Source organism: Hordeum vulgare, chromosome 7H (genome assembly GCF_904849725.1).
Source record: "Hordeum vulgare subsp. vulgare chromosome 7H, MorexV3_pseudomolecules_assembly, whole genome shotgun sequence".
NCBI classification, from domain to species: domain Eukaryota; kingdom Viridiplantae; phylum Streptophyta; class Magnoliopsida; order Poales; family Poaceae; genus Hordeum; species Hordeum vulgare.
The window spans coordinates 13,916,817-13,922,816 of record NC_058524.1 but is presented as its reverse complement, the minus strand read 5'-3'; the positions used below and the strand labels follow the sequence as shown (position 1 = coordinate 13,922,816).

The 6,000-nt window shown below is 44.3% G+C and overlaps 1 long non-coding RNA gene across 1 annotated transcript; it reads right to left on the bottom strand.

The window, feature by feature from the left end:
* Positions 1-4,901: 4,901 nt before the first annotated feature.
* On the bottom strand, positions 4,902-5,407 carry LOC123408902. Its single transcript, XR_006612802.1, has 2 exons — positions 5,270-5,407; positions 4,902-5,227 (listed from the first exon to the last, which is right to left on the bottom strand). It is a non-coding gene; the product is annotated as an uncharacterized LOC123408902 (long non-coding RNA).
* Positions 5,408-6,000: the final 593 nt, after the last annotated feature.

Below are 6,000 nucleotides of genomic sequence, written 5' to 3'. Positions count from 1 at the left end.
GGGAGACCTAGGGGAAGTGAGGGCATCAGTCCGTACCGAAACCTCCAAGGAGGGGAACGGCGCCCTCAGGAATCGCCATCGACGCGGCCGGCCATGGCCAGCCAGGGATTTCGTCCGAACTAGATCCCCGCCACTAGCAACACCTCCTGTACAGAACCGGCGACCCAAGGAAACGCGGCCCGACCAGGCTAGCCCGCACGACGAACATGGGAGGAGGGGATGCGCCAGATCGCGCGCACCGGCTACCGCAGAAGCCGCCGCTGGCCGCCAATGACCACCGGTTCCTGCCGCCCGCGCGACCGGGACGCCAGATCCTCCGCCCGCATGGCTGCTAGCTTGTCGTGCCTCGCCCATGGAGCCGTTGCTACAGATCCGGGGTTCCCCACAGAGAGGCAGGACAACCAAGGCCCCGCCGCCACGATCCTTGACACCCCGAGCTTACCCAGCGGCTGCCTCACGTGGCGAAGAGGAAGGGAGGGGGAGGGAGCGAGGCCGGGGGCCGGCTAGGGTTGGGAGTCCGCCTACTATGCTATCTCACATTAGTTGGTACGTTAATTGATCCTGGTGACCAAGGGACCATCTGGGGCCCAATCCTGCTGGCGATTTGAAGTGGCGCTGAGTTCATGCTAATCCAAGCTTATGGTTGACGTTAATTGATCCTAAAGCTTGTTCCTCTACCACACAATTATTATTTATATTTTCAATCTGATATTTCAAACAGAACACTATATTTGACAATCGTGGTTGTGTACTGATGTTAACTAATGGGAATAGCTATCTGTTCTTTTAACACGATACAGAAGCAGATGTGTATATAAATGTATTCACCTCTATAAAAACACGACCTAAGACTATAACCCTAGGGGGCTGGTTCCAGCATAAAAAAACCTAACCATGTCCCTTGTCCAGGTTATCCCTACGACTCAATTACAGTGCCGCCAATGTATCTGCACATACAATGAGTAGCGTCGCACATGGATTGCTCAATCTTATTGTAAGACTTGGTCATGAGAGAGATCCGCACAAAAATGGCTTATGATATTTCATACTAATAAGGTACCGACCAATATCTATATACCTAACAATAAAACGGATATTGCTTCCGTCGAAAAACCCACCACGGCATTTTTATAAAAAAGCCCCTGTCATTTTTATTATTTAACCCGTGCTCCATCATTTATCTGCAACGCAAAAAGAAAAAACGATTCGCTGCAAAAATTATACCAGTACGCATCGCCTCCTTCCGTCGATCCTGGGCCACCCTGGCCTGTGTCCAGGCCGCCGCCACACCACTCGCCGCCGTGGCCGACCTCAACCGCCACTGCTGCCGATCTCAACCCACCCGCCTCCGCGGCCGTACCTCTCCCGTTCACTGCCCCCGTTGCGGCGCTCGAGTGCATCGCGTCGACCATGGTCCACCCTGGCATGTGCCCAGGCCGCTGCCACACCACTCGCCGCCGCGGCCGACCTCAACCACCACTGTTGTCGATCTCAATCCACCCGCCTCCGCGGCCGTACCTCTGCCCGCTTGTTGCCCCCGTTTCGGCGCTCGAGCACAGCTTCTGGATCAAATCAACGCGACATCTATAGTGACTGAGGATTATGCGTCTGCTCGATGCAGAACGGCGACGGCGCGCGGATAAGGCGCGGCGGAGCGAAGTACTTGCAGGTGGAGGCGGGCCTCCATGGCTCACACGGGGAACTCCGAGGTTATGGCGCGGCAACGGCGACTCCTTATGGCCAGATAGACGCGCCTAACCCTTGCTCCCCTCATCGTATCCCCTCCTCCGGCAGGAACTCATCATTTGGTGAGATCCCCTCCCCATGCCTCCAACCGTGTGCCAAGCACCGGCAAGAAATTTTGTTTTGTGGAAATTTGTTTGCTCATGAATGAATGTATTGAATGTACGATTGCATTATTTATAGAGACAGAGAATGGAACACCACCTTCAGTTTGTCATCTGATCCCACATTCTCTACCCCATGAATGAGATAAGATAACAGTCCATTGATCAATTCACGTAGCCTCTTTGTTTTGCTTTGTTTGTCCCGCTCAATTTCTCATCATGGTGGAATTAACAATGAACGGGTTGATTTCTCAACAAAATAGGATAGAACTGACTACATTAGTTAGCTTATTATTTTAATAAATCAAAATGATTATAAAAAGATTAAAAACGTATGGTATTTTTTTTGTTCTGTTGCAACACACGGACCCTTTTGCTAGTAATCCTAATCCATACGTTCTCGTCTATGTTTTTTTTACCCTCACATGAATCTACCGTTATTTCCTATTAATATATAATGTACAAGGAAATATATTGAGTAACTGAGAAAAATACATCAGTCAATTCCATTTCTAGGCAAGATTGGCAAAAAAGAGTACAATCATTCTATCCGGTTAACGGATAGGTTGTGCACCAATTGTATCTTTATTTTTGTATGACCTGTATGTTTTGTTGTGCAACAGGCTTTCTTCAAAGCATCTAGCAGGTGGCACCACCAAACCGAGATCGAATCCTGGAGACGAAATTATCACCTTAATCATGAAGCATCGACATGCTCCTTCCTTTCTAAAGCATCGATCTATTTATCCACAGTGGAAAGAGAGGATCTGTCTTGGCTGCCAAGTATTATAATACGTTTCATGCGCCCTTTGTGCACCAGATAAACGAGCACATGTGCCCTTTTGCATACCGGCAAAGCAAAAAACGAAAGCGGAGGCAGCGCGAATCAGATGTGGATAGGGCACGCAAAGCAACACGATGCCAAACGACCCGGTCGGTACTGCATGGTATTTTTTTTTAACACGGTATAGACGCAAAAATTCATACATATACACGTAAACTCATTTTTATAGCCGCACACACGCACATTCTATCCCTATGAACACCTCTAACAAATTGAACAAACATATTATTTTAAAATAAAAGAAGTCATCACAGACTTCTTTATAGTCGACGAGAACTTTTTTCTTTCAGAGAAGTCACATCATCGAATAACATGAAATAAATCTGAAAAATGTGACCATCAGTTTAAGCCACCGACACAGTCTTTCAACTATCAGGATTTTTGCCTCGTGCGAATGGGGCAAGATCCCATGTGGTTAGCTAGGGTATAATAAGTTTTTGATGTATTACTAGGATTTTTTTTCTTTGCATTACAACGCATCATAAATATTTAGAGTGCAGTTTGACCGATATCTGTTAGCTTGCAAAAGAAAACAATGATTTTACTTTGCAACAATAATTTTGAATGGAAGATCTGATTTATACACAGCTACTAGTGCAATCCCTTGCCCAGCTACCGTGTCCAACATCGTTTCAAATGTCCACTCCACCTTGTTGGGGTAACCTCTAATGTGTTATATAGTTGGCTCGGCTACATGCCGGTGTTTTTTCTATCGCAATTTACTAACCATTGTTTCTCTAACCTCTGCTGTGTTATCTTGCTCGGTTAATTTCTGGCATTTTTTTCATATCGCCGTTTACTCACCCTTATTGCGATTAACCTCTATTAATGTAATCGATTGCTTTGCTACCATGTCATACGTGGCTTGAACCGCAAGTCATCTACTCTAGTTTGCTTCTCCCAAGTCCTAACCTATGCTAATGTGATCAATTGCTTGTCCACTCTGTTTGTTGCCCCTGACCTCTATAGATATGGTCACATGCTTAGCTTTCATGTTTAGTGTGGCTTCGCGCTGCTACTGCGGTCAACTCCAAGATATAGGATAGTTCACATTTCTTTCCTGGGAAAGATTTTCCTCTCTTCTGACAATAGGTAGGAAGCTTGAATGCAAAACAATTTATCATGCAATGTTATCTGCCTAAACCATGTTGGCTCTCTGCAACCTATGGGTGCTTGCACGCATGGGATAGAGGGTGTGTAAGGATGAAAGATGCGTGCATAGGTACCAGCGTGGAGAGGAACTAATTTTTCGAGCACGATAATGTAAGATAAACTGAAATCATATTCATATTTAAAGATTCTACAAGACCGCTACGTACTAGTTCATTTTGATCGTGACCACCTCCACATTTGTAAGATTTATTTTGCAAAGCAAATAGAAATGCTCATTGCTCAAAATTGAATATGGTCTAGTAACTATCACTTCCTTTAGGTCTGGGAATGGTACGTTGTATTATCAATCCTCCTTTGGATGTATATTGCAGGGCTAGTATACCCGCAGACAGTCACAACTAAGTCCACCGATTCCTAAATATGAGCAGCTATGCCAAGTACAAAACATGAATTCGGGTGGGCTGGTTTCATCACAACAAATAGTGTGACAGCTCAGGATAACCTGTGCTTCGATTTGAATGGATATCCAGTTAAGAATATGTAAAACAGTAAACATGCAAACTGATTGTGATTATTTTATAGCGGGTCGTATATGGTGCAAAATACTTGAGCATTTCAGAATCATCACAGCCTACAACTTGAATAAGGACTAAATAGTCTGGTAAATAAATCTTATCGAAATGATAAGTGTCATACCTGTGTCACAAAGCACTCCCGTCCTGACCTTTTAAACTAAAGTTGTCATCCGGGAAAAAAATCATAAAAAGGAAAAACGAAACTTGCCACCTGAAAAGAAACTTGTCATCCTCACGTCACTAAACCTGACATAAAAACATATGAACTCCCTTCGTTTTTAAATATAAGTCTTTTTTAGAGATTTCACTAGAGGGCTACATACGGAGCAAAATGGATAAATCTATACTCTAAAGCATGTCTATATACATCCGTACGTAGTCCTTTTAGTGAAACCTCTTAAAAGACTTATATTTAGGAACGGAGGGAGTAGTTGTCATGTGCTTGTGCCACACTTATGACACTAATCAGATCCAAATTTTGATCTTTACCCGGCAGAAAATAAAAATAAACCTTAAGCATCATTTCACACAATAAGCTTTTACAATCAATAAACCACAAACAATAAGCTCATTTCACACAATAAGCTTTTGATTTCCCTGCCAAAATAGAAAAATAGATCTTAAGCATCATTTCATACAATAAGCTTTTACAATCAATAAATCACACACAAAATACATGTAAAGGGAGATACAGCATGCAAAACACTAATCAAACGGGCTTATTTTATCGGCCATAGGTTAAAGGCCCTATAGACATGCCCCAAGAGCTCAAACGGTGATAGACTGATAGCTGCTCAGCACGCGCGACGGCGGAACCCGACGGCGCTGCCGCCGACGTTGTATAGCACCTCGATGGTCCGCCGAATATGTAAAACAATAAACATGCAAACCTCGATGGTCCGCTGCTGGACGTGGCCGATGATACCGGTGGATCCATCGCCACCGCTGGTGGACGCAAACGCGAGGCAGCTGTTGAACAGCACCCCCGACGGGTCAAGCTCCACGGCAGCGCCGCCATTGCTCCGGCTATAGAACACAAGCGAGATCTTGGGCAGCCTCACGTTGCGGACGCCGGTGAAGTCGTAGCAGGTGTCCAGCTGGCCCTTGGATGGGGCGACGATGTGGGTTACGTATGGCACTCAAAGCAACACGATGCCAAGCCTCTCTTTCCTGAGTGGTTCAAACACGACACGGTTTTCTTTTTACACAGTAAAAACGCGAACGTTCGTACATACTTTTTTTTTTTGGGATGAACGTTCGTACATACTTATGAGTAACTTCAAAAAACATAGCCGAGAGTATCAGTATTTTTGCCTCGGGCAGATGGGGCAACATCCCATATGGTGAGTTAGGACTTATTTTTACCTATTACTAGGAAATTTTCTATGCATTACAATGAGTCATCAATATTTTCTATGTAATTGTCATAGTTTACACACCATTTTGTTGTCACTCTAATTACATATAAAAGTTGAATTTAGCTTGCAATTTGATCGATGCATATTTACTTGCAAAAGAAAAAAAAACAATGATATAATTTTTATGTTAAACAATATATTTTATATAAGTCAAATTGACGATCTAGGTACACGTGCACGCCTTATAAACTATGATGGAGGAA